General features: G+C 38.6%; 1 protein-coding gene across 4 annotated transcripts in view; it reads left to right on the forward strand.

The window, feature by feature from the left end:
- The first annotated feature begins 367 nt into the window (after positions 1-367).
- Positions 368-24,509, forward strand: part of ADD1 (adducin 1) — a 67,910-nt gene continuing 43,768 nt past the window's right edge. For all 4 annotated transcript variants that reach the window (XM_062575268.1, XM_062575269.1, XM_062575270.1 and 1 more), the window contains exon 1: positions 368-493. The gene's annotated coding sequence lies outside the window, so the exon portion shown is untranslated. The remainder of the gene's footprint in view (positions 494-24,509) is intronic.

Here is a 24,509-nt window from a genome sequence, read left to right on the forward strand (position 1 = left end):
CCAGCTCTGAGGCGTCGTCGCCGCCGCGCGCGAGAGCCCTCTGCCCACGGCTCGGCCCACCGGCCCGGGCCGGCCGCTGCTCCCGGCGGGATCCAAGCAGCCCCGTCCCCGCGCAGCGGGGCTCGGCCGCGGCCACGACCGCGCCCAGCAGCAGCGCAGCGCCCGCGGCCGCCACCGCAACCGTAACCGCCACCGCCCTCGCGCCCCGCCCCTGCGCGCTCTCAGCCAATGGGAGAGCCGCTTAGTCCCGCGGCTTGCGCCCTCCAATGGGCGGCGCGGTTGTTGGCCTGCGGCCTGGGGAAGCCGCACCCTGGCGGGGTGGGGGGCTGGGGCCGCTTGGTGGCGGCGGGTGTGGGGGAGGAGGGAGCGGAGGGAGGCGGAGCTCGGCGCTGGGGCCAGCCGCGGAGGAGACGGGCTCGCCGGAGCGGTTCGCTGCAGCGGCGCCGTCGATCCCTCCTGCCAGCGCCTGCCGCTCCTTCTCGTCGGTGCGCGGGTGAGCGCTGCCGGGGAGCGCTGAGAGGGCGCGTGCGGGGGCGCGGCGGCGGGGCGCAGCCGTTAACGGCCGGGGCGGGCGGGGGGCAGGCGAGGGGCGCGCGCGCGCTGCGGCGGCGGGGCGCAGCCGTTAACGGTCCCGCGCGGGCGGGGGGCGCAGCCGCTGGCGGAGGGCAGGGCGCGAGGGGGGCGGCGCGCGCGCGCGCTGCGGAGGGGCGCGGACGCTGCGGGGAGGGGTGAAGGGGGAGGAGAAGCCGGGGCGCAGGCGTTGGAGCGGGCGAAAGAAGCCTGAGGCGGCGGGGAGGAGAGGAGGGGAGGGGAGGGGAGGGGAGGGGAGGGGGTGTTGTCTCTGGGCTGAAAACAGGCAGCGGGCGGGTGAGGGAGAGGGCGAGACAGCCGAGCGGAGCTGAGCGGGGAAAAAAAAAGAGAGAAAAAAAAAAGCTGCTTGCAGGGTTTTGCGGGGCTGGGGAGGGTTTGGGGTCTCGGAGCTGGCGGCGGAATGGGGTAGCGGCCAGCTGCTGAGCGGGATAGGGTGGCGGGAGCTGAATCGCTGGGGCTGGACAAGAGTTGGGGGCTGGGGTGGCGGGGGTGCCGGAGCTCGGGCCGGAGCGGCGGTCCCCGTGTCTGTGTGCCCGGCTCTGAGCGAGGTGTGGGATGCTCGACTGCTGCTGTTGCCGCCGCAGGAAGCGGCTGCTCAGTGTTCAGATCTCCATTACGCTCAGCGATGCATCTGCTGGTTCTTCCCCACCGCCCTTCTACCTTCACCTCCCCCTTTTTCTAGGCTTCGAGGTGACCTGCTGATTATGCTTGGCAACATGTGGGCATTAGAGGGCCCAAATAATATCTGCAAAGAAATCGGGAATGAAAAAGAGGATGGGAACGTGGTGCATTTGTGCGGTGTTATTGATTGGCGGGATACCAGCAGCAGCAGCAGGAGACAGGCAGTTGTCTTGTTTCCTGTGCTAGAAGGAGTATCTGTTTTTTCGCATTTCTAGTGTCTGGTTTTGATGCAAAACGTCACATTTCCTTCGGCACCTAATTACTGTACACTTTCTGTGGTGTTTTTAAGGTTGTTTTGTAATCTAGGCTGGCTTTAAGTAAAACTAGTAGTTAGAGAGGGGAGAAAGATCCAGTTAAGCTGGAAAAATAAGCACAGTTGTATTGAGATAGGGGGCTGTGAATAGCACTGGGTTTAATGAAATATTGCTGGATGTTAATGGTGTAAGCTCGTTGCTGGTTTTGTTTTCATCTCTGCTTTTTGAAAAGCTGCTGTTGACCTTTTCCTTATGGATGTTCTTGAATTCTCAAACTGTGACTACTAGATAATTTAAGTATGTTTTACTGAAAGCTACAGGTATCTCCATGGACACAGGCTGTTTACAACTGTAGGTTCTTGGAAGGTAGCTGATTATGCCTACAGAATGGTAACAAATTCACTCTCATTTGTAGAATAAAGAAGAAATGCAGATTTTACTTCTAAAACAGACTTCTGCTTTCTTTGTTGATGAAACAGTTGGATTCTAGAATGTATGCCTCAACAAGGGAATATTCTTTTTAGAGTTTGTACAATAAGAAATGGGGAAAATATGCATTTATGTGGACTCGTTCCTTACTTCTGGAGCAGGTCACTTTGGTATTTCTTCATTTTGTTCAGTAAGCAGATCTGACGTGATCATGTGAGAATAACCTTAAGTGGACAAAACATTTTTTGTCACTTGCCTCAATGGCAGGTTTTAAAATATGTTGATTTGTTAGCAGATATTTTGGGAAGAGACAACAAAATTTTTACATCCTCACTGTAGTAAGATGAGAATATGTGCATTAGTATGCTTGCATGTTTAAGTACCTTGTGGTTTACTGGATTACTGTTCTTTATCTGAGGATTCTTACAGGATGCAGTGCTTTTTAACCAAAAATTATGGTTGTCTGTATTTTTTCTTTTTATGGTAGATTAATAAAAATGGTTTGAGAAACCTGAAAATTTGTACTTCGTCTGAATCTAGCTAGCACTACCACTGAATCGTGCAAGCACTTTTGCTAGCATGTTTTGCCAATAAGTTCATTAGAGTATGGTTCACTAACGCTTTATAGTAAAGGTCATTTATTGAATCATTTGTCTGACAGTTCTTTTCAAATATCTGACAGAAAAAGACTTAACTCTGCTCTCATTCTCTGAGCTTCACCATGGAGGTTGGATGATATTTTGCGTGTATGGAATCAGATCACATAATGAGATTATGTGGGCAAATCCATTTGAGCATTGAGAGACTTTCATAGGAGTAAGGATTAAGCTACTTTGGCCCCATTCAAGCCTCAGTTTTTGAAGAGTAGCTTCACAGCATGAAATGCTTTTGACATACTTCCTCACCCAACATCCTGTGAAATGCTGTGGGGGAGAAAAGCTGAATTTTGAAGTAGCTAATGTTGTTAATAAGAATAAAATATTATAGCTGGAGGGTTTAAATTAGCAGGATGCTCAGCATGTTGAATGTTCGTAGCATGTGATTTCTGAGTGATACACGCTTTCTAACTCAGAAGAGGTTAGGCAGTAAATCTTGTACCCACTGCTTTTTTCAGTCGTAGAAATAATTTTTTTTCTAGTTATTCAAGAGTTGTAGTGGTAATGAATAGTGAGTCATTTGTGAATCTCAGACAGCTGATCTGCAAAAAACCCAATCTTTGACAGAAAAAAATCATATTAACAAAACTTACCCACTGTGTATGAAGGATAGCATATTAGAGAAGTATCATCTTCATTGTACACTGAGGACAACTGAAGCATGAGGAAATGATGTCAAAATTAATGCTAAATTTCTGATTTTTTCCGTTGCTTTTAATTTAGGATTTGCCTTTGGACTGTGCTGCAAAAAGCAGTCTCTCAAATAGCATCGTATTAGTAATTCGTAGTGTAATTGAATATTCTTAGAAACTTCTAGAGCAATTGATACTTCATATTTAAAAAATAGGTTGTGAGTAGATGTGGATGCAAGTTCAAAGTACTGATTCAGTTCTGTGGGTCACTTGACATCTGCTGAAGAAACTGAAAGTCATCAGTTAACTCATAGAACTTCTGTATTAGCAATGTCAAAAGCAGGCGCTTTTTAAGTAGTAGAGGTTTCTAGACTACTTGAGTTTTGCAGTATTCATTCGTATGATTTAATTGGCCTTCTAGTCTTGACACTTGGCATTTCTCTTCACATATACTTCTTTTGGCTAGGGTTAAGAAAAGTAGCTGTACAAATCTGTGGGTGAGGAAAGATGTAAAGTGTGCATTGTGTAAACCAGTTTATTTCCTGAAGGAAGATTCTTTTTGTTAGATGTAGTAATCCTTAAAAAATACAGATTATACTGACATTTTGATTTGTAGTAATTTTAACTTCAAAATTGCCCTTTTCTGTGGTTATTTTTTTTTAATCACCCAGAAGTATTGCATGTACAATAACAGGATTCTGTATTAACTTAATGAAATGTTCAAAAAAACTTCATGGTAATGTCTGTCTTTTTATTGGGAATGATCTTGATTAACTTCAGTCAAATTGAAGTAAATAACTGGTTTCTTTCCTCATCAGTCAGAGGATGTTGTTTACTGTGGTCTTACCTGTTCAGAAATTAAAGTTTGGTTATTAGCTGAAAATGCTGTAGAAGGTTCTTCCTAATTTAATTGTAAAAGAAGAGCAAAGACTACAGAAAAAAACGTTTTCAGAACTACTACTTTTTCAGGTCAGGTGCAAACTGAGATAATGCAGGCATTTGTTGTGAGAGTTCTGCTTTAATATTTTGACTGACAGTCCAGATCTTGAATAAAGTTCAGGTGTTACTGCTGTTCATGGGAATTCTAAAATCCAACTGTTCACTGTTTTAGAGCAAACAAAATTTTAATGTAAAGATGATTTTGAATTGCTGTTGGCCAGGTTGGCTGACCTGCACATATACCTGTTAGCTTTAGTGAATTTACTCTTTGACCATTAAGAGAAGTCTTAAAATGATATCCTTGAAAGTGTAGCTAAACAGGACTTCTTCAGCACCTTGCTAACTTTCTCCTCTTGACCTTGTTTATTAGATTGTATTTTGAGAAATGATCTCCACCTACTCTGCTGGGTGCAGTTGTTATTCAGTGAGAGATCAACCTCTCAACCTCAGATCGGTTGCAGTAGTAAATGGAACATCAAAGAATTTTTCCATATCAATTATTAGTACTTTTTCCTGCAGATTAATTTAAAAAACAACTAACATGAAAGAAAGTTCTATTTAGTTCATTTTTAAAACTAGGATTGTCAGAAGCACTCTTCAAAATATTTTAGAGTTCTGAGATTTTCTTTTTTCTTCCGTATACTTATATAAGTTGCTGAAGTAAGGTTGTGTAAACAACGAGTAGTAAGTGCAGTTAATCAGTAACACTTCATGAAATCTTTGATACTTTCTCATCGAAGGAGTAGATAATGTTAAACCATGGTATATATCCATTCATGCACTGAAGATTAGGTGAAAATTAGATTACTTTTACCTAAACTCTTCTAGGTTTTTTATTGGAATTAGTAAATAATATAAACACTAAAAATACTAAAAACAAATCAGGACTAAACCTCTAATTTGACCTACAGCTATAGAAACATGTTATAGCTTATTTGGGGTTGCTTTTCTTTTTGTACGTACAAGTTTTCAAATTCCTATTGCGATGTTTCTATGGAGGTTATCTCTTGCTTATTTTATTTCTTGCATCTTAAGAGATATGGTTCACTGTTATTTCAACTTTGTTACAGCTAATGATGTTTTACCAACTTAAACTAGCAAGACTCTGAGCAAACCTGCACTCAAGAAGGTTGTCTTCTATTTCTTTTTCTTTTTAAAAAAGATTATATACATTGAGTGTAAAGTTAGTGTTATTGCATTCTGACTGTTGAAGTGAAGGGTAAAGTGTACTTCAGCTAAGTTTCCAGTTCTGATAGTAGTTCAAATAAGTTTTCAACAATATTTTATAGTGACAGTGCCTGAAGAAACTTAAGAAGTGTGTTTGCATGTGAAATATACACTGCATCTAAAATTCAGCAAAATAAGACATCACTGCTGTTGTGCATTAACTGAGGGATGCATTCTAGTTTTTCTTCCTCAAAACATCTTGTCTAATACAGTTTTGCATGATAATCTTGAACAGACATTTTTAAATGTCTTGAATAGACAATTTTAAAGAAGTGACAGCACGGTAAAATTAATCCCATTTTTTTTTAGAAATACATTAACTTCTGAACCAGTTTGCTATGTTTAGCTAGATTTAATAGAGGTGTGGTGACTTCAAACATAAAAAGTTTCTGCCTGTAACATGACAATCTGAGCCCCAAACTTGTATCGCACTGAGAGATGGGCCCAGCTCCTTCTTTGTTTTCAGAGGCCGGAACATCTGGCTGCGGAGCCACTACACACTTGCCTGCAGTCAGCAAGTAGGTAACGCTCAGAAACAGTCACAGTGTGTGTTGCCACTTGCGCAGGCAAATTGCCTGGAGCAATGCTCAGGTGTATGGAGGAGCAAGACAGGCTCTAGTCTTGTACTTAGGATGTAGAAGGAGCATGAGGACTTAGGGAAAAGTAGATATGTTACTAGGGATAGCGTATCTATAACATGTAGATATTCCTAGATACCTTATCTAGGGATAACAGGAGATCATGATGTTTTATCATCTTTCTCTAGGTGCTTTTAGTTGCTGCAAAATTTTTAGGTGTCATAATTCCCAGGTAAAGTTCCATGCGACTAAAGTATTGCCTTGTTTTTAAACATCACTTGACATTTCTGATTGATTTGAAATACAGGTTCAATGTAATGTGTAAGATTCTATTTTGATTCCAAAGTAAATTTTTATCCTTACTACGGATATCAATTTTAAGGCTGTTAGTATGCGTATCAAGTTTTTTTTTTGTTTGTTTGTTACTTAAAATAGCATGTTAGATGGTGACTTTTCAAAGATGTTCTAAACTGGTAATAAATGATAATCTAAGCATTTCAGAAAAATGTAGCACATTTTATGAGCAACTTAAGGATGAAAACAGTGTTTAGGGAAGGCAATGATGGAGACCTCAGAAAATTGTTGTTTGTTTTTTCTTAGCTATTTTTCATAAAGTGGTGATGGCTACAAGTATACTGTAAGAATGAATCTGGTTATGTAGCATAACTGCAGTACAGTATTCAAGTATTTTAGTAGGCAGGAAAACAAGTTAGTAAATATCTTAGATTTTGCTTAGATTTCAACTATATATAAGAAATGAATCTTTCTCCTGTTTTCTTATATAGGAATTTAGGTGAAAATTTGATTTCTTTTGGCAGTAATAAGTTCTTTGAAGCTTTTCCAAAGAAAGTGAATGTCCTTTAGTAGATCAAATGGAAGGCATTCTGGTAGTCTTACTAGATTTAGACATAGTAATATATATTATCATACATTATGTGAATAGAGGGGGAGGTTAAAAAAATACGTATATATACTTAGCTTAAGGGAAACTGTATGATGTCTTCTGTGTGTCAGGCAAAGGCACTGGACTTCTGTACCTTGGGTTCAGACAGAATGATACTGTTTTTCTTTGATTTCTGCTACTTGCATCTGAATGTCTGCCTGTCTGTTTTTCCTGCTCATCTACTTTATAACCTGTGCTAATTTTGACACTACCGAGTTATGTGAGTCATCTCATGCTGAGCTGCTTGCCTCTGTCCCTGAAAGGAAGGATGTTTTTATGGTTATAGTATAAGATAATGATTTTGACAATTGGAACTTCTAGCCTTAGACTTTACTGTTAATCTAGGATCAGATGCTTTGCTTGACTCAGTTCCAGTTTGTTGATGGACATGATCATCTAACAACAAGAAAACCCCCATGTTTGGTTTTCTTGGTTGCCTGTATCCTTGTTGCTCCACTGATGTGGCTTGATACTACTTCCAGTAGTCTTCATTTTTTTCCTCACTGCAACAACATGGGGAAGAGCCAAGAGCAGAGAACAAAATAGTTTGCTGCACAAATCAGAGGAAGGTAATCTCTTGTATTGTCTTCTGGCCTGCGCAGCTACCAGAAAATATTTTGGTGGCTGGTCAATGAAAGCCAGAAATGGTGAACAGAAGACTAGGAAACTTCATTAAAATTTGAATGTCAGCCTCCTTCTGTCTCCTTCCCTTCCTCCCTCCCCCAAACAAACAAACAAAACTCCCAAACCAACGCTGGATTTGGGTGGTCTTGCATTATCAGGGCGGCCTTACAAATTGAACGTTCTGGCTGGTAGAAAAATTGCCTGAGGTTTGGCACCTTCATGGTACAATATATACCACTAAAGTGGGGGGATACCCCTCCACCCCACGTGCAAAGCTCACAATAACAAATGCAGCTACAAAGGTTTATTTTTGACAGTTTAGCTTCATGTTTAATGAGTTTTGAATCCTACTTAATATAAGGGGGCTGGATGTCTTATTCAAACAGGTGGTCTCCCCCCAAAAAGACTGAGACTACTATTTTACCTCCTCCCCCCTTTCTAAAGAGTCACTAATGTACATTGATATTGCAGTAGTGTCCATCGTGCTAATTATTTTTAAGCTTTGATTAAAATAACTCCAAAATATGAGGAAAGCTAGAGATTACATAAAGCAAACAGATGTGCACATTAATTACTTAGGATATCCTGGGTCTGTTCTTTCATAAGGTCATCTTTTTAAAGAGTTTAAGCTAATTTCTGCATTCCATGGTTTGCAGGGCATTAAATAATTTGTATGCTGACATATGTTGTAGAAATATTTGTTAGTTCTATGATAATTAAACTGTATTTTTGGAACATGGGTGTATTTTGGAATACAGCTCTATTACTACACTTTCTCAGTAGTGTAATTACTAGAGTCACTTAGTTAAGAATGATTCAGATCCCAATGCCTCCTTTCCTTTGGAGACTTCTAATCAAGACTAGTCACCTTCCTAAATGATGATGTTTATCAAAGATATTGCAAATTTTGATTCATCAGTTACTGGATTGAAGACTTGTTGTGATATCAAATATGTGATGGTAGAAGGACTTAAGTAATGTCATTCAGTGTGAATTTTTGTATTTTTCTAATTTACTTCTTCTAGAATTTCTACTTGTTTAGTGTTTAATCTAATGTGTTAATCATTAATAAATGAGATAAAATCAGGTTTAGTTTGAGTGGCACTCGGATCTAAATTTATTCCATCAAGGGTTTGATGAACTGAGAGAGTAATCTGGTGATTCCCCCATCCCACCCCGCTTCTGTTGCTATAGTAATCCTAAACTCAAACCTTGTTTCTGCAAACTGTATTTTTCCAAATGAACCTTGTAATAGCTGCAGTGCAATATGCTCTCAAGCCAAAATGTTGATAATGGAGTGTTTTTGAGTTTGGTGTATTACCTTTGAGGTGAAGGTGAAATTAAGCAGCCATAACTTGACTTCTCTTGTTCTAGCCCTGGGAGACCTTGTGGCTGTTTTTTGAAGTTGAGACCTTACAGCATGACTAATAGAAAGATAGTAATATTTAATAGTATTTACATAATAATATCATATTTAATAGTTTTTAAAACCAAAACCCAAGCCCACAAAATAAAAATGATGATGATCTAACATGAATTTTGTTAGTACTGTTTACATTGGGAGGTGATGGTGATTTGTTAGAAATGGGAGAAGCAGGGAAGGTATTAGTCCATTCTGGGATGACTGACTCATCAAAGTTAGCAGCTATGAAAAGTATTAGGATGACAAGTTGCCATACTAATATTTCCCTTAACTATATATAATGGCATTGATGTTTTCTATTGTATTGGCTCATCTGGAATATTGTGTATAATTCCTGTCACTCACCTTCAAGAAGAGAGGAATTTGGACTGGAAGAGGTACAGAGGATTCCTGCGATGACCAAGGGACTGGAAAATATGTTTCTTAAGGGAGACTAAAAGGTTGTCTTGTTTGGTTGGGTAAAATAAAGCATGAAAAGAGTTGCTTTATTTATTTATTAGTCAAGAGTCAACCAACACAAGTGAGTAAGAAGAGCTTTATAAGCTTAAAACGTAAGAAAAGGATGAGTATAAACTGGCCAAGAATAAACCTAGTCTAGAAATTAGAAAAGATGGTTCCTAAGCAACAGAGGCATAGGAATCTGCAACATCCTTCCCTTAGCAGTCATGAAGAACTATTTTTAAGATGGGGTTGGTTATAAGGGTTAGGGGGAATATAACATGTAGTTTTCACAGAGTTTGGGGATTGACCCAGAATATCCCTTTGTTCCTATGTTTCCTGTCTTGGTAGTCAGAAGTGATTCAATTACTTGACCAGATAGTGTCCAGAGGGTGCATAGGTTACCCGTTTTCTAAACAAATAGAACAGTTGCATTCTGAAATACAAAAAATGCTTATATTAAGGGATACCGAATGTTAGAGTAGGATGTTTAAAATACTATTTTATGTAGTACCTGACATTATGTAACCTAAAAATCAACACCAAATAATTAACAGATTGAATAATTGGAAACATTACATATTATGTAGTGTATATATAGTGAGCCCTCTTGTTTTCTCATGTACTTATTCTTTGTCATTGGAAAAAGCTTCCTACAATACATGTACAGCTACATCTTTGCCTCCAGATTTCTCTGAGAAATCTCCTTTGAGCTGTCTATAAAAATTTGATACAAGCTAAATGGCTGATGTGGTGCAAACCTAGTTTAATACATTCCTAGATATTGTTCTGATGTTCCTGTGTATTGTCCTAACATTCTGCTCATCTCCATAAGCTTGTAATTTAATTGTTTTTGAGAAAGCAAAATACTTGTGTTTGAACTAGCAAGAGAGTCTCCCATATCTCTGCACAATAAGAGACTGCTAGTTTTAAAGGAGACAAAAAAATGCTGCTACCTTCTTGCTTTCTGACTGAAAGACAGTAATCGGAAAATTGGGGAATTAATGTTGCCTAAGGTTATATTTTTCCAATTTATTCAGTTGTTATGACATGTTAAATTATGCTTTAAATCCTGCTGAAGTATTTCAGACCTGGGAGAACTTGTCAATGCTTATTTATGCAATTGTTTTGTCTATATCAGTCTTGTAAGTTGTTGGATATGAAATTTATACAAATATAAAGCAAATGTTTCTGTTTCTATTTTTGTACTCTAAATAACATTTTTTTTTCTGTAAATATGCACCTTGAAGGCTTTTGAAGGAAGTTCAAACAAAGAAAGTAGTTTGGTTAGGATCTGATAGAAATTTAATGATGTTTGAAAGGTTCCTTCCTGACTGTGCTTAATGTGTTACTGACTTCCTTTCAGCTGTTGGTTGAATTTCCTGTTGATTTTAAATATATGTTTGCCCTCTGTGCTTTAAATGAAACATTTTCTTTATTCACAAGTTTAACACTCTTTTAATGTTTTTTTAGGATGAATGTGTAAGACTGGTTTCTACATTTTATTTCTTCTAATTCCTCTATTCACACATAATTTAATATCAATAACAAATAATTATAGAGGCACAACATCAAGAATTTAAATGACACTTCACACATGTTAATTGTTAATGTTAGCAAAGTTACATACCAGCTGATGAGCTGTTGCTGAACTTCAGGGCAGTAGTGCTTGACGGTTATGCTTTTGAAAGCTAATGAAGAATAATTAATTTTTAAAGGCTTACTCTCTGTGTGGAAGTATTCACTGTCATTTGAATGCTGTCAAAATTGTGTTTAACCTGCTTTATTGTTAAAACTTTCTACCTCGTGGTTTGCTGTTAAATATGTGTGAACTAGAGACAGTCTTGTGTAATGAAAGAAAGCAATTCAAGCCTGAAAGTGTTTGGCAGTAGTCTTTTAAGAGTGGAGGACTTAGCAGATATGCTACAGCTCTTTCAATGTGGAGAATGTTTAGAAATATTTATATCTGAAAGTTTGTATTAATGTATACTAAAAAGGGCACTAAGAAGGTTATAGAAGTTAATTATATTGAGTTTTTATTCTTAAAGTATGCTTTTAAACTAGACTGTATAGGGTTTGTCATGGCTTTCAAACTAAAAAGGTTTCAAATAAGTAATGTTCCCCTCTTCAAGTGATAGAAATAATAACTGTCATATTACTGAAAAGCTAATAGGAAATATGTTTTTCACTTTACTTAATGACATTGGTACTGGTAGCTTATTGGTTTTCTTTTCTTCCTTCTGTTGAGCCAAGTTTTTTTTTTTTTTTTTTTAATTTGAAAATACAGTATGATGTTGAAGAGCAGAAAAGGTTTTTGGTTTTTTATGAGTTTTTAGACATTCAATTCATTTATCTGTCAAAATCGAAGCTGAGCATTGCTCAGTTGTCTTAAATAGTTTTTCATTGTGTGATCTCAAACAGCATGCCCTGTGGATATACCCTTTATTAAAGCTAGTTCTGAAACTTATGTAATAAAAATTGAAATATTTTATATTTTCAGTGGCATACTCACATCTGGAATTTTGGTTTCTCCCATGTGTTGCATAGGAGTCATATCTGTTAATTTTTTTAATATTGTGTTCTGCTGCATACAGTAAGTGGGGAATGTACAAAAGTAGGGACAATACAGAAAGTGTAAAGACTCCCAAATATCTTTTTTTTTTTTTTTTTTTTTTTTTTTTTTTTTTTTTTTTTTTTACATCTTAATAGCATTGCAAGTAGGCAACTTTAGATTTTATTAGTTAATTGATAATACACTGGAAGCCTGTGAATTTTGTTTTCTGAACTAAATATTCTTAGAGAGATATTGTTGATACAGACACTGCTAGCATAAAATCTTAAGTATCTTACCAAGGGAAGATATGTGTTAAAATACGGTTTGATCTTTGGAGGATAAATCAGAAAAATCTTCTACTCTCTTTGTCTTTACCCCAAATGAGAATGAGTATATATCCTTTCCAAGATTTGTTTGCTTAATTTATTTCTTCATGCAAATGTTTAGGAGTAGTTGCTGGAGACAGTGATATGTATGCAGAACAAACGTTACAATAAGAAGTTAGAGTACACTGACCAGAAAACAGGCTATCTAGATCTTATGTCACCATAAGTTCTCCCTATAATATTAATGATCTGGGGAATAATGTGTGAAATGAGGAATCAAAAAGTAAAACAAATGTGTAAAACCTTACTATTTCCTTACCAATAATCTTCAAGTATTTGTCATGTAGAATAATCCTTCTCTAAAGATATTAGTGTTTATGGGTGGATGGTGTCAAATGTAACCTACTATCGTATTTAAATGTAGAATAGGAACCTTTTGGGTTTTGTATCGGGACTTGAATCCAGCAAATGTGGAATGCTAAGAAATCTGATTTTAGTTATGTTCTTTTAGTTTTAATGATTACTTCAATTTATTTTTGTAAAACATTAACAATGCAGAACTCCTGGGACCTTCAGGTACGGTGGTGGTTCAGAGTAGGCGTGCACCACTAGTTCCATACCTTGCAACCTCTCTGTCTTGGCCTAGTGTTGGGCTGAACCTCGAGAGAGTGCTTCTGTGGGGTTGGGACTGGTTCTGCTTGAAAGCTGCATGTCTGGAAAGGCAGGGAGGGAGAGCTGCTCTCTCTTACATAGGTTCTCAGTCTGGATGTTTGGAACCAAACTCAATGTAAATAGAGCCAGCCTAGTTTCTTGAGCAGACTTTAGGGATGGGCCTACTTTGTAAGCAGTAGAGCAGAATATCTTAATGTCAATCAACTACATTCTGGTGTGTAATGCACCACAGCCCTGTAAGTAATGGAGCAACTATCAGCCTTAGGGTTAGACCTTATCCTCCTGCAATGCAAACAGTCTTTCATGCCACCTTTTGTGTGTGTGATTCTGTATTTTGTATGTTCTACTTTATTTTTAATTGTATCTTCAGCTGATTAATGTAGCCATCTGGAGACTAAAATAGTTTCTGTTAAGAAATAATGCAAGTAGAAAATGTGAGAGCATCCATATTTCCTGAAATCTTAAAATCTGGACCTCTATAGATGATTTTGATTCTGAAAGTCAGAGAAGGAGAAAGGAAAAAACCTTACTAAAATGTAAATTAAACACTATGAGGGCAAGAACTTACAGTGACTGAAGAAACTAAATTACTACATTGATCCTCAAATGCAACAGTGAAATCCTGTAGAGCAAAGTGAATAAAACCACTTTCTCATGGTATTTTTGTATGGCAGTGCTAATGTCATCTGGGCGACAAAGTCCTGGGGTTGTGTACTGTTAATTTATGCAGCCATATTCATTTGTGCAATATTTGCCTGACAAGGGAGATAGCATGACCAGGAAGATGTTTTTTCAAGTTGTTTCACCTGTTGCAGTCTGGATGTGTGTGACACTTGAGGTTTACTCAAAAGCAGGAAACAAGGCTGCATAATTTTGGAGTGTGGAATGCAAATGCAAAAGAAAGAAGAAACTGAAATGAGTTGCTCTTAAAACTTAGTTCATGATGGAGGTTCTTAACCTACTTACTAATGTGGAACAAGGTACAAACTAGTATAGGAACATGAGTTCCAGTAAGACTTCTGTCCACAGTATACATATCTTTAGATTGAAGTTGTCACAACTGCTTTGAGAGAGGGAGTACAGTAGCTCTTGGATGTAGGAACTGTGTAATGGGATGAACTTTCTCTTAATGTCACTTCCAAGACTTTTGTGAAGATAGTGTTCATGTAGGACTGGCATTTTGGACAGTGTTTAGAAACTTTCAGTGTAGGGTAGATGAAGAATAGTACGAACCACTTTGTTTTTCTTAAACGTTTGCATCTACATGAAGGACTTGCGTGGTGGTGAATTAGGCATTGATAAAAGTTTTTTTTGAATTAAGCCTAGTGCTTTGCTGCTGGTTGTCTGATTTGGAAATAGGATGATGATGTAGATGTTCACATCTTACAGCTCTTTTCATGAGCAAGTACTGTGTTAAATTTCATATGGAGAGTTCTAAATTCATACTCAGACTTGTATTCTCCTAAATTTGAATGTCTATTAGAAAGCTTAGCGCAGCAAGGTAGTGAAATTCTTGAACACTAGCCAGAATATGAATTCTAAAATATGTCCAGTTGTATTCACATAGATGTACAGTTCACAAAAAAATACATTTTAGATTGTATGGTAATTACAGATAATTATTTCCTTTGGCATGTAAGCATTTAAAATTCTATTGAATCCTAATGTATCAGGAGACTAAAAAATTGGTTTCAAAATTTATCAAGATTTCCCTTTGTCCCTCTTTCCCCCCCTGAAAACTTTGAAGTGATATAAAAGAACTGGGGAGTGTCAACCAGAAAAGCCTTACTTAAATGTGAATGAATAATTAATGAAAAAATTCAGTATCTCTACTGCCCTCACCTGCTTGATTTTAGTCTGTTGATATCTCCAGTCTTCATGTTAGCCGTCACCTCATTTATGTACTTTGATTCACCTTCTTTTAACTTCAAGTTTAACTTGAACACACCTATCAACAACATTTGCACTTCTTACATGTCAAACTTGCTGGTTCCAACATAATGCCTGCACACTGTCTAATCTCTGAAGCAATTCTTAAATTGTTGGATCCTCCGCCAGAAAATAATGGCAGAATTGATGTGTCTAATCATGAATATTTAGGTAGCCCTACCTCAAAAACGTGAGCTAGCCAGTCTCATAATGAAGGTTATTTTCCTGGGTGAATTTTTTTGTAGAATCTCTAGAGTTATGGCTACGTAAATCATGAATTCATCAAAGAACAGTAAGTCCACAAAACCTCCTGCCTTGTTGCAAGTAGATGGTGATTTCTGTTACTTAGCCTTTTTATCCTTCTGTTTGTGGTTTTATAACCTCTTTGAGTAGCTACACAAGCTGCTTATAATTTTCCTAACATTTCCTGAAAAACAAAGAAATTCATGTCATTCTTGAATTTTGTTACTGGGGTTTTACTGTATCATTATAAGTAGCAGCAAATGCTGCCAGAGCATACTTAAGATTTATGATGTCACTGCTTAGCAAATCCATCAACAAAAATGGAATTTTGTTTAAAAAGACGTTATATTAGTGTACCTTTAATTCAGATAAGAATAATGAGGGAGAATGATATATGAGTAATGAAGGAGAAGAAATTGCATTAAAAAAAAAAAAGCCAAATTCTCTGAGAACTAATTATCACTGTTGATGGATACACAATTTAAATCTTTCAAGACTGTCTGTAACTCAGAACAGGAGTCCAGACCAACACAATAAGAATCTAATGAATGAGAGGTGTCATAGCATAATAAAAACAAGTATCATTTAGTACAATCTAACCTTAGTGACTCTATTTCTCATTGTAATAAGGAAAGTATTGATACTTTATGTCCGGCTAGAAAGCAGAACTAATACGCTCATGGGCTTCTAGTTTGTCCTTTCTTCAATAAGAGTCTTTTGTATTCAAGTCAAGGTTATGTAAGAACTGTTGTTGAGGTTTAATAATTTCTCATGAGCAAAGAATTTGAGCTAGAATATTTTCATTTTGTAATCCCATTTATAAATTTCTACATTCCATGTATTCCAATGAGTGGCATATACTGTAAAGCAGAATCTGCTAATTCATATGCTTGATTTGTAGACTTTCAGATTCTTAATAGACTTCCTAGTTTACAAATAGCTTCTGTTTACTTATTTAACCCAAATAAGTCTGGTCTCTGCATTAGGTGTCTTGTTTTTTTGTTTTTTTTTTTAAGCCCTACACAATTCTTCTTTCACAGAATCACAGAATGGGTAGGGTTGGAAGGGACCTCTGGAGATCATCTAGTTCAAACTCCCTGCTCCAGCAGGGTCACCTAGAGCATGTTAGACAGGGTTGCATCCAGGTGCGTTTTGACTGTCTCCAGAGAAGGAGACTCCACAACCTCTCTGGGCAACCTGGTCCATCTGTTCTGTAAAGAAATTCTCCTGATGTTCAGGCGGAACCTGTGGTTCAGTTTTTGCCTGTTGTCTTTAGTCCTTTTGCATGGGACAATTGAAAAGAGTTTGGCCCCGTCCCCCTGACACCCTCCCTTCAGGTACTTGTACACACTGATAAGATCCCCCCTCAGTCTTCTCTTCTCAGGCTGAAGAGGCCCAGCTCTCACAGCCATTCCTCATAGGGCAGATGCTCCAGCCCTCTGATCATCCTCGTAGCCCTATGCTGGATTCTTTCCAGTAGCTTCATGTCTCTCTTGTCCTGGGGAGCCCAGAACTGGACACAGTACTGAAGATGAGGCCTCCCCAGGGCTGAGGAGAGGGGCAGGATCACCTCCCTTGACCTGCCCGCAACACTCTTCCCAATGCACCCCAGGAGACCATTGGCCTTCTTGGCCACAAGGGCACATTGCTGGCTCACGGTCAACCTGTCATCCACCAGCACTGCCAGGTCCTTCTCTGCAGAGCTGCTCTCCAGCAGGTCAGCCCCCAGCTTGTACTGGTGCCCAGGGTTATTTCTCCCTAGCTGCAGGACTCTGCACTTGTGCTTGTTGAACCTCAGGAGGTTCCTCTCTGCCCAGCTCTCCAGCCTGTCCAGGTCTCTCTGAATGGCAGCACAGCCCTCGGGTGTATCAGCCACTCCTCCCAGCTTGGGATCATGGGCAAACTTGCTGAGGAGGCACTCTGTCCCCTCATCCAGGTCATTGATGAACAAGTTGAACAGGATGGGACCCAGTACTGAGCCCTGGGGAACTCCATTGGCCATGGGCCTCCAACCAGACTCCGCGCCACTGATGACGACCCTCTGAGCTCTGCCTGTCAGCCAGTTCTCAATCCACCTCCTTTCCCTATTTAAACATTCCAGTTTCACCTTCTTAATTGATAGTAATAGCAAACTGTAACTTTGTTTTCGTGTGTGATATTTTCCTTACAAGAGACAACTTGAGAAGTAATGCCTCATGGAAGCAGTGTTAACATACTCTTTATTGATAAACATGTGGGCAACTCAGAGGGATCATGGGCATGCCAGCTCACACCCTTAATGAGCTAAGGAGTTTGTATACTCAGACTGTAAAATACAGAGTTGTCTTTATAGCCTGTATTTATTATCATTTCTGTGGTCAAATTGAGTCCTCATTTAAATTTGATCCAAAATTATCGGTGCAGCAGTTACAAAGCCCCTTTCAGTTTTAATTATGACCTGATCTTTGTTTTGTCATATCTAATCAATTTAAGGGTTTATCTCAAGAAGTTTTTTATTTCAGAGGGCAGTATCCAAAAAGTGTAAGTCAAAGGATTCTTCATTCTGAGTTGAGAAATGTTGTTCAGAGTTTAACCTGAATCAGCTTAAAACATAAAATAGCTCTCCGGTTTGCATGAAGTAAAAGCCTAAGTGTAATGAGTTTAGGGCAGCTTTTTCTCTGCATAAATGCTTCTGAGGGAAGACTCTGTATCCCCTGTTATCAGTCCCACAAATGAGTAAAGATGCAAAATATATTCAAATGGCTCTGTTAAAAGTTATTTTTGTAAAATAGTTCAAAAGAGCAAATGACTCTTTTATGCATTGCCAAAACACTTCAGCAATCTCATCCCTCACTATTCGGTCTATATGAAAATAATTGGATCCTGGCCAAATTGGGGCCAGTCAGAGACCGTGTGTGCTGCTGCATTTCAGTTGATCCTTTCTGTATCGTAATATGCACATTTAATGTTAATACTTAAAGTCACTGAAGTTTCATGTATTTTTAAAACATTGAGGATGTTCCTGCTTAAAAATTGGTTTTGGAATTTTATTTCTGTAATCTATTAAGGCTTTTATCATTCGCAGTCCTCCTAGAAACTGTAGGTTCTGAGTGGCTTCGACAGTGGTGGAAGTTTGAAAAAATTAAAATTTAAAAATAAGATTTCCCTCCTTAAAATACATATGACAACAGTTATTTTTTTTTTAAGACTCTGAGATCATCCCTGTTCAAAAACCTTACAAACATGTTGTTAAAGGTAAATTTCCTTGTGTAACTTTAGAATGCCTGCTCCCTGCCTTTTTTAGAAAATATTATGTGTAAAAACATACAGGAGAACTGTGTTCGTTGTAGTGGAGGGCCCCTGTACATTTTGCATGTTTTGCTGAACTTTGAGGTCCAAGGAATCTCCTGAGGAAGGAATAAAGCAGCTTTGCATCTAGAGCATGTGCGGCTTTCCCTTAGGCACTGTGCAGCTTGCGCTGTGTCCTGCATTCAGATGAACTCCTAAGTCTCCTGTGTTCTGATAAAGCTGCTGATAATCACCACCAGGTCTCTTACAGCGCTGCAGCCTCTTTTCTACTGCGGGAAAGAGCCTGTGCTGTGTGCTGTTTTCTCTTGACCTGGTGTGTCAGAAGTATCCCCAAATCTGTGATGGAGAGAAGTATAAAGCCTTGGTTTTCGCAGTAGATCTGCCCTAGATCTCATTCATGTCTAAAGCCACTGGTGGAACCACTGTGCATCTTTCTGAATTTGCTATTCTGTGAAGCAGCATTAGATTGTACCTAGGTAAGTGCTGTCTCTACATAAACAGATGGCTCCCCTTGCTAGGATGTAGGGACCGCTAAGCAATTTGGGGGATATAACAGGTTTTAAATGTTTCTTTTCCTCAGGCAACCTGCTTTCAAAAATGTCTGTATTACGCTGGGGGGAGGGAGGTGGGAATTGCTTGATTTATTACATTGGTAAATTAATCATCTGTTTTTTTGCTTCAGTTGGTTTTGGCTCTTCCTTTGAGAGAGAAGTGGATGAATGCATTTGTGTTTTTGACCAGTGCAGTATCGGGATTCAAAGCCTAGCACCTTTAAGAATTACAGTGTGAGACTAGTGTTGATTCTGGGGTCAGACATGCAGAGCAGTTTCTCCCAGGCTTTTCAAATACTGGCTAAATTGAGCCAGGGCCCTGTCCTCATGCTCTGACTTGACCTGTGCTCAGGAATCTGAGGGCGCTGGCTTATTGGCATGTTTGACATGAGGCTTGGAAAGTGCATGTGAGTTCATAGAAAACTAAAAATAAGCAGTATTTTAGTTAAACCTCTTTATTTGTGTGGGCTTGTGACCTCAATGGCTAAAATAGACTTTTAGTAGTTTTCTGGGGTTGCCACAGTCTGTCAGTATTAGTACTGAAAAATATTTGAGTTTGCGTTGCTTTGGCCATGGATATTTTTTTGCAAAACTGGAAGGTGAAAGTGAAAATTAGTGACTGGATTGATATTCTTGTTTAGTATTGACTGAATTGTGTGTCTGAATCTGTGTGACATCTATGAAGAAATTTGATCTATAATTAATAAATGTATAAGTTAATAAGTCAAAGCAGGGTTAGAAAAAATACTGTTCGTCACTGTTTTCTGTTCAACAAATTTTACAGCCTTATCTATAAGGCAGAGAAAGACCTTTCATCTCTGTAACCCTTTTTATTTTACAGGTCATTAAATTTCACTCAGATTAAAAAAATGTTTATATTGTACATATTATAGGTTTATAAATTTATACATCTTTCTGTGTGTGTAATAGATATTAACCAAAGAAGTTCAATTTCAGTGAATTGAACTGCTAAATGCTTCAAAGCAGCAAGACAAGCTAATGTGCTCAGGAATGCGTGCAGTTTTTGTCACTGAAATTTGTTAGCTAAGATATGCCAGAATGGTTCTGGTATGAGATTCATGCTTCATGTTGCAGAACATGATAAAAGAATAATGAGGGATGTTGTACGTGACCTGAGGGAAATTTTTTTCCTAATAGCAAGTCTGATCTGTTTGACCTGAGCACAAGAGCAGAACTGAGGAGGATTTTTAGTACTGTTTCTAAGTACTTGTACCTTCTGTCTGACATTCAGTCTGCAGCTGTCATCAACCTGGCAACAGATAAAGGTGTTATTTCTAAAAACACCAAAAAAAAAGAGGTGCTAGAAGTGCTTTGGAGGCTGCAAATAACATGAGCATCTTGTGAATATGGGAACTTATTTTTTCTGAAGCCTAAGGAAGAAGGGGGATCCATAGATTTCAGAAACAGAAGGAATATGATCTCAGCCCAGGCAGATAATACAAGGTATTTTGGAAGCTGGATTAAAGCTTACTTTTTAAAAGGAGTTGCAAAGCAAGGTTATGGATACAGTACTCTGGTATATATGGTTAGGAAAATTCTATCTCCCTTCGAGGTTAAATTTGTCTGATACTCACTCCAAAACGTTAAATCTCTAAATACTTTTGTTGGCAGGACTGAAAAGCCCCCTGTGACTTTTTTTTCAGTGCTGAAGTACCTATACGATGTGATCGGCTCACCTCTCAGCCTGCCTTCTGGTTAATTGAGCAGGTTGAGCTCCTAATCTCTATCGTTTTTCTTAGTACCATCTAGATCATTTCTGTAGCCCTTCTTTGAACTTTAATATTTAATATATGAGAACTGGACATAATACTCCAATAGCATTTTTTTTTTTGAAGGGTAGGGAATCTAGTTTTGCTACTTGATACTCCTTGTTTTAGTTGGCTTTGTGGTAGACCACCTGGCCATGGCATTGTCTCTGCAGGTGCTAGGACTGATTTATGATAGATCCTGAATTGAGTTCTGATCTTGCTTTTTCAGCACCGAGTAGTTTTGACTTAAGTTTCTGTCTCCAATTGCACTCCTTTGCATTAGCTTTGCTAAATTGAGTTTTATGGAATTATACTGTTAATTAGGTAGTTCTCTGTGCTTTTACTTTAAAAGCTTTTTTGAACTGGAAGCTTCCAAAATAAAATGGCTGTCAAGTCAGTTTCTGCAGTATTTGGCCGATTTTATTTGGCATTGTAAATATGAGGATTCATTTTAAAATGTTTTAAGTGCAGGTTCAGCATGCAGCAAATTCAGTCTCAGTGTGAGAGCAGTTTCATAAAAGCAGTTTATTTTAAGAACATGAAAATGTTTTGAACCGTAACACTGAAGCCCGTGTTTCTCACTGAGCCATAAAGGGTTATTTGGGGGGCAAATTAGCCACAAAAGTAGCAAAGAGGGAAAGTATCTCCTCTGCCGTTCCCACCAGTGACTGTTGGTAAGAGGCAGACAGTGAATAATATGTGATAGCTTGCACAGTTCATACTGTCACGTTGTGCCTGAAGAAATGCAAAAGGCACTGATACAAATGACAAAACAGGAATTTTTATAGAAAGCTTTTCAGGCATTTGTAAAGCACTTGGAGTTTCAGTACATAAACTGAAGGTGTAAATGGCTTAAGATATTTGTTCAGAGAACATTTTTCTATTACCTGTTATGTGGACAATGTAATTTTGTATATTATGATTTCTGTCATTGCTGTTCTTAACCTTTCATGAACCTTGCCAGAAATGCTATACAAGAACCACTTGGAAAAAGCAGAGTAAGTTACTGAATCCAAAAAGTGAAAGCAAGGTAGTTGGGATGTTCAGTTAGTTAATTGAATTGAAAATGTGTATCTTTAGTAGTATTTTGGAGACTAGCAGGGCCTTTTCTGTTTGTGTGTAAATTTAAAAGGAATCTACTTAGCAGGAAAATTGGAGAAGGAAATGATCTAAGAAGTCAAATGGAAGTTAAAAGGTTGCAATTGGGAAGAAACAAGGGACTTCGTCAATAGGAGATAGGAATTAACAATTTCAAGGTCCTTTCCTTTTTTAATCTCCTTTCCTGTTCCTGTTCTCAGATTGTTACAACCACTTCTTCCTACCTTTTTTCACTTATCTCCTGTCATCTTTCTGCTGAGATTTTTTTTTCTTTATTGCTGTCTTCTGCTCTGTTGTTCTCCATACAAATTTGGGGTAGCTAACTGAAGGGTAGCACTTCATGCACTACTTTGCTCTCATCAAGGATTCCTCCTGTCTTTCGGAAGAAAAGCAATTTATAACAAATTTTTGTCTTTCTGAAGTATTATCCTTTATTTACAGCTAAGCTAACTCTGTATTCTGCTTACTAAGAAATTGCTCCATTTGAAGCATACAACTGTTTAACAGCAAAATTTCTTCAGCTGTGACCAGGTAATAGAGAGAGCTTGTGTCTTTCCCTCAAGCTGTGTGTGTAGTCTGAGGACTAAGAGATAAAACCGTAGGCCATAAATCAGAAACTAGACTTAGAAAAAAAGCTCTACACCAGGAGTTCTGTCTGTTGCAAAGCACTTCGTTTCATTTTAATTAAACTTCTGTTTCTTTTGTCATTGTTCATAGCCACACAAGGTTGTTCCGCAACATGTCATTTACTTTGGGCTGTAAATACTTTATTATTATTATCATTATTATTATTATTTATTTTTAGGAATACATGGTCAGACTGGTCTTTGAACTAAATTGCCAGTTTAGAGGCTTTGGTAGTGTGACTACAGTTTTTAACAGTGAGGCTATCTTTATTTCTCCCCAGCAGTTCTTTTCCCCTCAAGTTAGTCCTGACTCCTTGCTAACACAAGTCTGCTAATGTGATGCTGTGTGAGTTCCTGGGCCTTAATAAATTGGTACTAAGAAGATGGGACTAAGGTTATTGCACACATGTACAAATGTCCTTAACGCCTGCACTAGTGTAACAACTGAAGTCTATGTAGAGAGGAAATTGTTCTACTAGGTGTAGTGGTGCTGAACCGTATTGTCATCATAATGGTCTGACTTGCCTGTAGCAGCTGCGTCCCAGCAAGGTCTGGAGCTTGTCCTTCAGGTGCTGCCAGGCCGAGGCGGGCTGTCTGCACTGAGAATTCCGCTCCTTAACAACTCCTGACCTGCTCTGTTAATGCTCGTTGCCTGCATTAGCTATGTAACTCGTGATAGTCAGTTAATGATGCTCCATCCTTTTTCTTGCTCTGTGTTCTCAGCTCTCCCGTGGCATTCTGATAGAAGTAAGTCACGGACTGTATTGTGTATTTATTCAGGTGTCCAGGTTATCTTCCAGCTAGGAAGATTTTCTTTCCTTTTTTAATTAGCTTGGAGTGATCTGTTTGGCAGATATCTGAGCTTTCTCCACTCTTCTCCCAAGGGAGGTGAGACACTTCAGAATTCATACTATCATTATTTCTGGTAGTGGTTTTGTTTCAACCATTGCTACAAAGTGAAGTGAAATTTCCCATGTAGTTTGTCCACTTCTATTTCAGATTTCCCTCCAGAAAATCCAAGTTTTAACATAAATTATGTTGAAGAGTGTTTAAATTAAAAATGGCTATTCTGAGTCAGAGCAATGGTGAGTTCAGCCTACTACCATGTCTTCTACAGTGGTCAGTATCAGACACTCAAGGGAATAATATGCAGTGTGGTATGGTGTTTCTTCCGAATACATCCTTTCCAGCTTTCTGTAGAGTGATCTTCGGGATACCGTGGTTGCCCAAATCATGAAGGCATAAAAGAGGAAAAGTTACCTTTCTGTGTCTTAGCTTTTTGTGCCATTTTAATACTGATTTTCACCCTTTTTGGTTTGAAAGGACTTAATTATGTGTATGTTCTGCAGAATTTAGAAGCTATATTTAAGCAATATTCCAGCCTAATTAACACTATGCCAGCTAAACTGTGGTGTAAGTTTCAGACGGGTTTATGCCAACTGAGTAGAACTAGACAGAGTTTTAAATGTTTAAGAATGTGACCTAATCAGCACTGTGATTTACCTGCACCTCATTGAATGTGTTCTTAAAACAGCAGCCTGGAAAACCTGTTCAGTAGCAAGACACAAGAAGTAGATTTTGATGTTTTCCTTCAGAAATTATTTCCAAGCTGATTTTTTTCTACTTTATCATAGTTGTAGGCAGGAAGAATAACCTCTCTACTGTTACAACACTTTTGTTGAACAGATTCTTGCCCCTCATATATAGTTGCGATCGTATGTCTAATTTGAAGCAGACTTTAGTTTTATTGATTGTTCTTAACCACTTTAAGAGTTTTTAATGCAAGTATTAAAAATAAGATGAGAAATGTTGATGACCTCCAGTAGAGAAAATAATACTACGTTTTAAAAAGTGATACAAATGTTCACTGTTAGGTATGGTTTGAGAACTCAAGTCTGCCCAAAGTAAATTTTGCCAGTTGGGTAATGTAAGCTTGTGCTTACTCACAGCCCACTGCGTTAGTCCACTGATTTCAGTGTTTTGGAGAAGGCAAAAATAGGAACTACTTGTGGACGAAGTGGATGCATTTTTAGGTAAC

The sequence above is a fragment of the Rhea pennata genome, chromosome 4 (genome assembly GCF_028389875.1).
Source record: "Rhea pennata isolate bPtePen1 chromosome 4, bPtePen1.pri, whole genome shotgun sequence".
In the NCBI taxonomy this organism is placed as follows: domain Eukaryota; kingdom Metazoa; phylum Chordata; class Aves; order Rheiformes; family Rheidae; genus Rhea; species Rhea pennata.